The sequence below is a fragment of the Ictidomys tridecemlineatus genome, unplaced genomic scaffold, assembly GCF_052094955.1.
Source record: "Ictidomys tridecemlineatus isolate mIctTri1 unplaced genomic scaffold, mIctTri1.hap1 Scaffold_4481, whole genome shotgun sequence".
NCBI classification, from domain to species: domain Eukaryota; kingdom Metazoa; phylum Chordata; class Mammalia; order Rodentia; family Sciuridae; genus Ictidomys; species Ictidomys tridecemlineatus.
The window spans coordinates 35,408-48,606 of NW_027522902.1; positions in this window are offsets into that span (position 1 = coordinate 35,408).

Consider the following 13,199-nt stretch of genomic DNA (forward strand, 5'->3'; position numbering starts at 1 on the left):
TGACCTCCCTTCTCCATCCACTCCCAACTTGCCTACATTTCTTTCATTGTCTTACACGTGAGATTTTGGGGATATCTCAGATATTAACCATAAGAACTCATGCCCACTATCTGCCTTTCCACTCAATGGTTATGTGACAATGAATATCATCCCCATAGTAGGTTGTATTGACCTCCATCAATATTAAATATTATGGAAGGTATTAATGTTATATGTGCTGTTCCACTACTAATTTAGAATGTATTAAGTTTTCCAACTCTGTCTAGTGAGGTCAAATAATTTGTATTTAGAAGATCTCGTGTGGAACTTTTTTGGTAAGTGACATATTATGAAATATATTTCATGAAGTGTAGCACCACATACATTTTTAAGACTGTATTACAGTTTATGTCATTTATAAGCTTTTTACAACACTGTGGGTGAGATTTGAGGTATCCAGTGATAGTTTAAAGCCTCAAAATGAGAAAAGGACAGTCAGTGCAGTATCTACATAGTCTCATGAAGACATTGTTGGTTTGTTATTTCAGAAATAGGAAAATACCTACAGATTGTCCATTTTAAATATAAAAATTTTGTCCATATTTTGTGGAGAAAACAAGAAAGCTTAAAGCCAGTTGGAATCAAAAACAAAAAAGTGAGAATGCATTCTTTTTTCTGTAATACCTATTCAAAATGAGTAATTTAGTCTAACCAGCCATCCAGAGCAATACTACGCTATACTTCTTTGTTTTATAATTTCTGAATTAATATTAATTAATTTATTGAATGAATCATTTTATCTTAGTAACAAACAACTTTTGAGAGCTAATGATTTGTCAAATTATTTGCTATTTTGTAAGTGTCTAAGGAAATGTATAGATACAATCATGTGTTGTTTATATTGGTAGGTTAAAGAATGTTGAACTATGTCCATGATTTTATTTTATTGGAAAAGATAACAAAAATAAAATCATATTTCATTTAATTCCACAAAACTCAATAATTTTAAAGTGACAATTTTAAAGTATTCATGTTTTTCTGAGTTTCATTATAATTTATACTTTCATTATTAGCTTGATAAGCTTATTTTACAAACATTTTATAAAGGTCTATGGATAATTCATAATATAAAAAAGAGGTAATATATTTAGTAAATAGTAGAACAAATTAGTCTTCAAGGGTTTTCAGTGAATACAAAAATTATGAGAGAGGTTATACATGGAGTTTTGAAAAGTTTGAGACATGTGGTAGTTAAATATGATGGTTCAATGGTGAAGAAACATGAGCAGTTATGAGGTCAGTAATAACTGCAGCTGCAATGATGGTGACTAAGAGATTGGGGATAGGAAACAGATAGATGAGGGACTAAAAAATGTGTAGGGAGCTAAATGGTTAGGACTTGTTGTTTGATCAAATATAGGAAAGAAGAGGCAAATTAATGGTAACTCTTGAAAAGACTGTGCTGATAAAACTGATAAAAAAAATTGGTACAATGTCCATATGAGATAGGAAGGATGTTAAGTTTGGTATTGGACACCATGTGTTTAAGGTGTCTATGGACTGCCATGTTTAGACACCATCATGTTTACATATCTAAGGTTAGAGATCTGGGTTGGAATAGACCCAGTTAATAATCAAACCACTACAGTGGATAAAATCTAATGATGTGCACAAGTGAGAAGAACTAGGTGAGTTTTCCAGTTTTCCATTGCTGTTACCAAAGTACTTGAGAATAACAATGTGGAAAGGAAAAGTTTATTTTGAGCTCACCATTTCAGAGGTTCAGTTCATGGACTGGTGGCTCTGATGCTCTGGGAAAGAGATGAGGCAGAACATCATGGCTATAGGGCATGGCAGAGTAGTAATAGTCAACAGATACAGAAGAGGAGGGAGCCAGGGGGCCAAAATACATGGACCCCAATGACCCATATCCTCCAGCCACACTCATCTGCATACAGTTAGTACTCAGTGAAGTAGTACTTGCAGATTTATTGATTTATGAAATGGATTAATTCATTAATTCAGTTACAGCTTTCATATTCTGATTACTTCAAACATTCCTGCTTTAACACAGGAGTTCTAGTGAGACAACCTCACATCCAAACTATAACACAGGCACATACATTGAAGAGGAAGGAGAACCTATGGAGGAATTGATGGAATTCAAATGAGAAACAAAACTCCTTAATACAGAAGCAATGTTCAGTAATATAAAGCCTGAGAAATGACCACAAGTATTTGCATTTAAAATGTCAGTTACAACCGTAGAAAGAGCATCTAGTGTGAGTTAAATGAAATAATGTAAATAAATTACTTGGCATATTATATAAGATGCAATAAACGTTCTGTCTCCCACTACAGTTTGTCTCCTATCCCCAACATATAATTCATTTCCACCACTGTGGTGGGGTTGAGTGAACAAAATGTAGATGTCAAGTATGAGAAAGTGAAGACTATTTTCTGTAGAGCAGTTGACAATTGAGGAAATTAAAACTCAAATAATTAAAGGACTTTCCTTTAATTTGAAATAGTTACCAGGCTATCTTTCTAACTTTTCCTAGCCTACCCTCTGTATATTTTTTCTAACTTCAAAAAGACTGATTTCAGGCCAGACTTGTGACTTTTATAAAAACTGTTTAAATCCCTTAAATAGGTTGAACTTAACTTTTTAGTAATTTGAAAAACTGGACTAAAAAAAAAAGAACTGGACTTATGCCATTTAACCCTCATTGATATAAGCTTGACACTCCTTTAGTTACTTTACATGTATTATTTCATTTAATCCTCAGAAAATCCTATGAAGTGTATGCTGCTTATATAGTCATTTTAGAAATAATTAGGTTAACATACAGAGAAGTTATTTAACCAAGCAAAAGTAACACAGTTAAAAAGTGTTAGGGAGAGAATTTCAACCTATTCTGGCTTACCCTAACTATATTATCAAGCTAGCTCTTCAGAGTTTCTATTCTATTAGATCATCTATGCTTTTTCACTAAAAATATATGGCATTGATGACATGTGTAAAATAATTTATAGTATATATTACATTAGTAACCAAGCAGAGATATATAAAGAATGATATCAGCTTTTAAGAGTAAATTGAGTGCAAGCAAATAGTTATGCATATATATATTTTTAAAAAAGCAATGTTAATCATGTTGTGTTACTTGTTGAAAGTCTAAGATTTAGTAGCTTATGTCAACTACAATCTTGGCCAACTCCTGAGAGTGTATATTTTCTGGAGCCAAATTTTCATAAAATATTACATAATAAAGTTTCTGAGATGCCAACAAGGAAGGATGCAACATTTAGCTTTCTTTTCTTAATGTCTTGTTTGTATCTTCCCCTGCGGGATTTTTCATGTTTCCAGGGTGATTCACGAAGATCATTATGGTAGTGGTGGACAACTTACTTAATGTGTTACTAATTAATCTCTCACATATTTTCTTCTAAATTACATTAATGCCAATTTTCATTTATTTTTGGCAAAATTACCACTGTTTTTATTAGTTTTACAGAATCACTAAAATCAGGAAAACATAAAATCATTTGAGATGATATTACCAAAAATCACAAATCTGTTCAATGATTCAATACATTATTTCCCCAAGACATTGCTCATAATGAAAGTATAATATATATCCCTAAACAAAAATGACTTGATGATGAGAATTTCCACATTATTATGTATTCTGAATTTGGATATGAAACAGTTTTATTTTCTCAGTTTCCTTTTTATCACGTCTTTTTCTTCTTTTGTATCCTCACCAAAATGTGGTATTTAAGCACCCTTCTTGATCGAAATTTATGTCAGATTTTCTTAAGAAGACAATTTATGCGGTTTTATGTTGGATTTTTCTGAAAGTGAGATCTCTAGTTACTCTTTCTTTTTTGTAATGAAAGTTTTTACTGAAAATTTGAGAGTTGTATCACCATAAAGGAATTTTTTCAACAGTAATAACAGAATTCAACTAAAGAAAAATAAGTCACCAATGAATATTTATTAATAACCTGAGAAAACAGCCACAGAGAAATATATTTCTGAATCACAATAAGAGAATTTTAAAATGTCTCCCAAAGATTTTGAATTTGAGTTTCTATATTTCAATAATAATTTGTGTATATGGTAAAACACTAAGTAGTTCAATGAGATCAACTGTAACCTGCACCAGCCCCTAAAACCCCACTTTATTGATTAGAAAAAAGCGTAGAGTTTCTTATGTCTGTAAATAATTTTATTGCAATGTGATATACTATGCCATGGATCTATGTCCATCACCAATATCTAGTTCCAAGTGATGTACCAATAAAATGACAATATCAAGATCAAAGAGATCCTCTTTTTACCATCATGAGTTGCTTAAAGTTGTGTAAAATTTTAATCTTGTATTTGAGAAATTTTTTTCTGATTTGACTTTATTTGCATTTATTTTATCCTGAATTCATTCCTAGGCCATGTGTTTTTGTTTCTTGGGTTTCTTAATTCTCTCCACAGAGTTTCTAAATAGCTCTCTTTTGTTCCTTGTGTTTTTGTTTTGAAAGAACCATACACCATTAGTTTATTGGTATGTGGCTTATATACTGAAGGATTTTTTCCCAAATCCGTTAGTCTCATAAATTATTCCAAAATGCTGCTCACATCCCCCATGCTGTGTAGGGAAGAAATTCTCCATAGTGTTTTTGACTCTTCAATCTATGTTTTCAAGTAAACCTTCCTGTGATAATTTTTCCCTCCATCCTTGAGTGGGACATATTTAATTACCTTGTAGTGAAAGTCACTTGCTTCTCCAAGATTCATTTCCATTCACAGTAATACAGGGAATGTCTTCCTCCAAGGTAACAGTGCTAAGTTTGCTAAAAGTCTTCTCAAGGGAGAGGGCTGGGCAGCTCCTAAGCCCCCTTTCCCAGTTGTGCCACAGATCCACCATGTGCTCAGGATTCCCCTGGACCCCTTTCCCCCATGAGAGCTTGGGAGAATGGTAACCCCAGTGGATAAGAGACTCAAGCTACCCCTTGTGCCATGAATAATCAGTATTAGGAAGATTGGGTAAGTGGGCATATCAGTGCTCTCCACAGGGCACTTTGTCTATACTTTCTTCTCCTTGTGATCCGGTGCAGATGTTTTCTAAACCTGAAATAAACCTACATCTGTAACTCTCATATATTCCACTCTTGCACTGTACCTACATTTTTACTGATTCATTATCTTTACTTTTTTATGACATTTCTTTTAGCTTTGTTTGGCCATATATATTTTGTTATTGTCTTTATAGGTAGATGTAGATGGTGGAGTGTTGGCAGACTTTGAATATAAGAAAATTCTTTATTTTGATCATAGGATTGGACAATAGTATGCCTAAGAATTTAATGTTAGATGAAATAACATAGTCCTTCTGTATTTGAAGAAATTGGTCCCTTGTCTTCTCCTACTGATTGAGAACAATAGTGTCTCTTATATCACATCATTTTGCATTTATCTCATATACTAGATACTGTAGAGTACTGTATCAATAAAATTAGTGTTATACTTATAGAACAAGCTGTACCTACTAGAAAATCCAAACCTATATGTTAAATAATTAGGCACTTAATTTTCTTCAGAAGTAAATATTTTATCATACATTCATACATAATTTCAGATTCTTATTCTTTGAAATATTCAAGCATATCATGGAAAAATATCATTTTATTAAAAAGAATTTCCAATTTATGTTAAATTCTGGTATGTCATTACTGCTTCACATTTTGAAAATATAACAGGTATATCCATGTATACCTTTAAAAAGCTTTAAATGTCAGCCAATCCTCTATCAGATAATTCCCTTACAGATTTTGACCACATTGAAGCATGACAAAATGAAGGAACACAATTATTTGAGACAAAAATGTTTTACATTTTGGACAGATTATTATGACCTTCTGATATTACAGTCTCTTCATATAAATAGAAGATATGGATATAATTACTTAACTAGGTTAGTCAAAAGGACTTTTTTATTAAAATTCTACAATTTAAGGTATTACTTCTTCCAATAAGATATTAAATTTGCATCAGGCCTAATTTTCCGTCATTTTGCATTTATCTCATATACCAGATCAGGTTTAATTTCTAAGAATTATGATCATTATAATGCTTCCTTTAAAATACAACTATCCAGGGAGTCCATTAGTAGCTAAACTCAGGTGCTATGGTTGATATGAATATCTTTATGTCAGTGATACGGCTGCTGCTTTGAAGTTTGACCCTGAGGTTAGTTAAGCACTCTAATTTCCAATGTCCTCTTCTATAAATTAGGTAAAATATAATCCACTGGGCAACTGTGAAGATTAGATTGAATTAAGTAGATGTAGTGTCCTTAGCATGGTATCTAAATTATAACATTTATTTGTCAAGATCTGCATTGGTCAAGGTTCTGATACTTCACCCTACTTGGAAGTCAGCCTGCTAGCTGGTTCATAGATGGTAGCAGCACACAGCAGACTCTTAGCACAGAGATATGGAACATTACTGCTAACACCAAAAGCTCACTGTATGCATTCATTCCACAGATGAGAATCAGAACAGTGCAGGAGAATATTCTGCACACAGTGGGGCTTAGTCTCAATTGAGGAACCTCAGACATGGGAAACTCTTATTCTTCACATAACTAGCATAGTAGCAATCTTGTCCAAACTGGGTCCCAGAAAAAGTCCTATCTTTATTTTTCTAGAAAGCATTGTACTTTCCCACATGGAGGGTGGGAATACTGTCTCAATCTTCCAACCTCATTTGCTAAACAACAGCTTTGATATGATAGTCTGGAACAAAACATTTTATAAGGTGCATGTACATACAAGGGACACTGAGGCACTCTCTCTCAACACCATCATTAGCAAATTCTTCCTTGCTTCTTAGTGAATACCCACATGCTTTGAGCTCTTCAATGCTACTTTGCCTTCTTCTCTTTCTTATGAAATCTGCCTCTCTTGCCTCACTTGAGTTCTGTACCTTTCCCTGACTACCAGCTCCTTTGCCTAGAATCCTCCCTAATGTCATTTATGAAAAGTGATCAGAAAATTATTATTGAGATCAAGTGAGTTAAGTTTACAAATTAATTAGGAGTCTAAATAATGTAGTAGTAAGAGTGAATTTTAAGGAAGGGGCATTAGAATTTATCTGCATCATGGTCCTTGAAGTCAAATACATGATACTAGAAATGAATACTTTCAATAAAAAAATGTTTATATGTTGATTAGTTTTGGCTCAAGGTAATATTGAGCTGAAGGCACAGAGTTGTCCTGTATACCTCTTGCTCTCATGCATGTCCATCCTCTTTAGTTCTCAACATCTCCCATAAGACTGATTTGCTGAATTTATGACATTTGCTGAAACTACATCAAAATCACACAAACTTCTTAGTTTTTATTCAGGTTCAATCTTGGTATTGTGTTCGGTCATATTTATAATGACATGTATCCATTATTTTATCGTGGAATAGCTTCACTGTTTTAAAAATACTCTACACTCCACCCATTCAGATCTCTATCCCCACTAATTCCTGGAAACCACTGATAGTTTCACAGTCTCCATAGTTTTGCCTTTTCCAGAATATAATCTAGTTGAAATCACAGAATCTGTCACTTTTCTGACTGGTTCTTTTCACCTAGCAATATGCATTTAATTTTCCTCCTTTTCTCCATGGCTTGGTATCTCATTTCTTCTTAGATAATATTGCCTTTTGTGGACATACCAGTTTATCCATTCACTCCCTAAAGGACATGTTAATGACATCCAAGTGTTAAAAATTATTAGTTTCTGGCAATTAGTATTGTCAAAAATATGTATACTGTTAATTCTAATACATATATAGTGGTTTATCATTATTGATTTAATTTGCATTTCCTTGATCACATATAATATGGAGCATCTTTTCATATTCTTTATTTGACATATTTATGTCATCTTTGGTGAGCTATCTGTTAAAGTCTTTGTGTTATTTTTTAAATTGGTTGTGTTGTTTATAGTTAAGATGTAAGAGTTCTTGGTATATTTTGGATAACAGTCATACATCAGATAAGCCTTTTCATATATTTTCTCCCACTTTGTGATATATCTTTGAATTTTCTTGACATTTTATTTCACATATTTTAATTTTAATAAAGTCCAGATAATTAATTTTTTTCTTTCATGGATCACACATTTGATTTTAGAAGTTTAAAAGTCATAGCCAAACCAAGTTCATCTAGATTTCCTTCCAATGTTATTTTTTTGCAATATATAATTTTTCAGTATACATTTAGGTTTATGATCCATTTAGAGTTAATTTTGTGACGTATATAACTTCTCTGCCTATATTCATCTTTATGCATGTATATACCCAATTGTTATCTTTTCACTTATTTAATTCTTCTTGATTTCTTTCATTGGAGTTTTGTAGTTTTCCTCATATAGAGCTTGTACATATTTTTTATAGATATGGCAGTATTTCATTTTTGGAGGTATTGAGATATATGATATTTTGTATTTAATATCATATCCCGTTTTTTCATTTGTAATATGTGAAAACAACTGATTTTTCCTATTTACCAAATATTCTGCAACCTTGTTATAATAACTTCTAAACAATTATTATATAATCACATGTACTATAAACTATACATATATATAATCACTTTAGCTTTTTGTTTTCTACTGCAGAACTTTTTACATAGGTAATTATATTATTTGTAAATTAAGAGTTGTTTAATTTCTTTCTTCTCAATGTATGCCCCTTTTTTCTTTGTTATTTGCTATAGTTTCCAATATACTTTTGAAAATCTAACATGATAAAGTACACTAGTTGATTTCTTTTTGTAGAAACAGTGTTACTTCTGGGAATGAATTCTAGAGGAGCATAACATAAAATCTTATTTTATACATTTCTGAAATCAATTTTCTAATACTTTGTTAAGGATATTTTGCTTTTATATTCATGAGAGATGTTAACCTGCAATTTTCTTATAATATCTTTATCTGGCTTTATCATTAAGATGTTGATTGTCCTATGAAGTGAGTTGGAAAATGTTTATTTCTCTTAAAATACCTGAAAATTTTTACGTAGAATTAGGAATGGTTTTTCCTAAATGTTTGCTTGATAAAATTCACCATTAAAATATATGTGCTTCATATTTTCATTTTTGGCAACATTTTAGCTAATAATTCAATTACTTTTACTAGGTGTAGTACTAGTCATTTTATATATTATGTCTTGAAAGAGTGTCAATAGTTTCAATCCATCAAATAATGGGTCTGTTACATCTAAATTATGAAATGTATGAAATATAGTTATTGATAATATATCCTCATTGTCTTGCTAATGTTTAGGAAACTAATATTGTTGACTCTTTTGCATGTCTGTGTAATGCTAAATTTTGTATTCTTTATGTATTTTTTGATTTATCCATTGTTTTCCCATGTTATTCATATGACCAAAGAACTGCCCTTTAGTTTCATTGAATTTTCTCTATTAATTTATTAAAAAAAATCTCAGAAGCAAGTCAAAATAATAGCTCAAATGTATTGAGTGCTTATGGTGGATGGCCAAAGAGTGTTCAAAGAGATTTACATGGGATATTGCTATGAGTCCCATAATGAATTTATGTGACAAGTAATGATGCACATGTTCAGAGGGGAAAAAAAACAAGAGAGAAATAGATTAGGTAATTCATCAAAATTTATTCCATTTATGAGTGGAAGATCAAAATTAAGTAGTCAGATCAACAACCTTCAGAGCAAATGCCATTGCTGATTGTGCCTTGTGGACTATCACTAGGGAAGCACTACAGATTCATAGATAAACACTGATGCAATTAATTTTTGCACAATTGAATAAATAGATATTTTGGCTTTTTTATAATATTTGCCCCTACTTTTACAGTATTGATAATTACAGATAAAAACCCCAAATGCTTTGTATATGATGTCCAATAACTTAGAGATTGGTATTACAAGAAAGAGATGATTACCTTCATTTTATTATTATATTTACCATTAAAATGATATCATTCTATTCATGGAGTATGAATAACAAAAATGATTTTTAGAAATCTATAAAATCAATAGAATTCATTTTTAATGAAAAAAAAACATTTTTTTCTCTAAACTGTTCTTCAGGTATATGATCACATTTCTATATTAAGGCTGAAGTTAGTTGATCAGAATAGGTAAGATATTCTGACTTTCCCAAATACAGAAAAATCCATTGTCATGATCAACTTCAACCTATAATCTTTCATTCAGTTAGATGGGAGTTAGAGTCTACAGACAAATCAGTACAAATTGGTGCAGAGCTTTGGTAAGAGTGTATATATGTGCATAAATGAGCTGTTATTTTAGAATTCCAGATGGTATAAACAAAATTAGATCATAAAAACAGTAGGCCTGATCCCTCCTCACTCTCCTGCTTTCTGTTCTGCCTTCTTAAGTCCATGTGACTCATCCCCACGTACATGGGTTCCCACCTGATGCCATCTGAGATGTGGTGTTATAATTAGAGGCCTTCACTAATGGCTGGACAGATGGGGCCTCCCAGACTAAGACTTACAGCATCTAAAATTATAAGATAACTAAACATTTTTCCTATATAATTTACCTAGCCTTGGTATTTTTCTATGGCAACAAAAACCAAACTAATACAATCCATTTTGCGACCCCCAAACCATGACATTAGATGACTTTTCAATTTATGTCAATAAATATCAATTTTACTAACACATTTTCACTTTCAAAATGTTCTAATACGGAGTCATGAAGAAATCAAAAGCCAGGTTTTCCTTTGCTTGCATTAGTTGATATATAATAAACATAACATAATATGTTTTCTTATTCTCTGGATTCAGAAATGTATATTTGGGAATTATTTCTGGGGGAGATGATAGTGGCCATGTAAATAATTTCTAAAGATGTTAACTTTTAAATAAAAGACTGGAAAATCAAGAGAAATTGTTCTGCATTATAAAACATGAAAATCCTTGGGTCTTTGAGTTTTTCTTTGTGTGTGTGTGTGTGTGTGTGTGTGTATTCACACATGTATGCAACCTGTTATACCTCCTACACTGTGTGTGTTGGTAGCTACAATTCTGTCCTTTCAAACACAGCACCCTTGTTTTAGAAAAGAATTCTCAACTAAGCTTATATATACAATTGTCCTTTGGTGTCTTAAAAATTACTGATGCTTGAAACCTACCTTCAAAGATTTCGATTTAATCATCTTGGCTTGCAGTTTCAATGTTAGGAATTTTAAAGTCTCTCTGGGTGATACTATCATGTTGCTAAAGTTGAGAACCACTGCTTTAGGGTTTTCTATTTGGAAATCCTCGAAAAAAAAGTTTATAACTTCCTTATAGCTGTTCATGTTGAACTTTTGTATTCCTTAAGAAATAAAGGTTGTGACCAAGAAGTCTCCAGATTTCAAACTCTTCAAGAGTAAGTAGGAGGTGGAAGCCAACTTCAGGGTATTCCACACAGCAGATGAAAAGCTCTGCTCACAAGCTCTCATCAGTCTTCTAAGTTACTTACCCAGATCCACAATGAAACCACAAGGAATATGTAAAGGAGAGCGAGATACTTAGTGCTCTCAGTCATCTGGGAAGACTGAGGAAGCTCAGAAAATACCCCGTAGAAAACTGCACAATAGTTATACCTCTCTAATGTTTGCATTCAGAAATTGTGAGATAGATGTGCTATGCATCTCTGTTAGAGGAGTGCTTTGGGATTTTTCAAAAGCATGAGTCAGCAAAACAGTGAGGGGTCAAGTCCACCCAAAATTAATAGAAAGAGCAATTATGAAAGAGCAATAGTTTCTACTTTTTATATGATTTTTAAAAATTTTTAAAAGGGATAATTATATGAAATTTAAATTAGTGTTTCTAAATAAAGTTTTTTTTGAAGAAGCCGTGAACATTTTCCTCTCTGTTTTCTATTGCTCCGTGACTGCTACAGTGACAGAGTATAATCATTGTGAAAGAGATCACAAAGCCTTCAAAACCTAAAATGTTTACTCTTACCTTCTTTATAGAATAACTGTGGTGACCCCTGATCTAAAGGTGTTTGAGATAAAACTGATTTATACTCTAGAAATCGCTATGCAAAACACTTAGCTCATCCTGTGCTCACTGTATGAAGAAAGTAAGAAATTAGAAAGTATCAAATGCCATTCTCCATTACCATAAAATGAAGTTGATAAGCTAATGGATTTTCAAACAGAAATAAAGCCAACATAGCATATCTTTCAAAATAAAACAAAGGAGCAGAGAAATATAAAGCCTTGGAACAGTAGGCATCTGTATTCAGACAAGTAACAGAGTTTGGATGTGAAGAGTTACTTTCTGTTAAAAAAAAAATATATATATATATATATATATATATATATATATATATATATATATACACCACTGTTTAGCACCAGACTTAGGAATGATCTGGAAAAAAAATAAAGCAAGCTAAGTCTGGAATAGCTAAGATAAGAATGGCAGATAATCATACTAATCAAGAGAACACCTTCTTCAAAAAAAAAATCCTCATTTCCTATCAGTGAACACATACTGATATACCACTTTATTGTGAAGAAACATAATAGGTTGTACAAATGAAATCCAGGTGTCAACACCTACTTCATGTTTTATTACTCATTAATAACAGACATTGTTGAAATAGAGAATTAAAGCTTTGGATTCTGAGGCAATTTCCCATTCCTGCTGATTCCTAATGTGCTGATTCCAAATGTGCTCAGGGTCGCTAAGTCCAATTCATTCTGTTGATACCCTAGAATCATGTGCATGATTCTTTGATAGGAAGGAGATGACACACCAAGGAAATGAATGCTTGAAGACCTGGGAACAAATCTTACCATCTACCACTCTCTTGCTTTTTAACTCTAGTAAATTATCTAATTTCACCCATTTAAGCTATGTATTTGTAACTACCATAGAGCTTTAACAGGGCCTGATGTTGAAAACAAAACGAAACAAAATTTAAAAATTTGGAATATAAAACTACGAGAAAAAAATGATGTAAAGTGCTATCAATAACAAACACTATTTTCAAAAAAATTTTCCTCCCTGTGTATGGGTGGATGGAATCAGTGGTAGCAGAGAGGAAGGGATGAGTCTGTATGTCCTAAAAATCCTAGCCTTTCTGGATTATATCGGGGGATTTTCTTAACCCTTGACTGATGGGTGATATTCCTGTTGAATAATAGGAG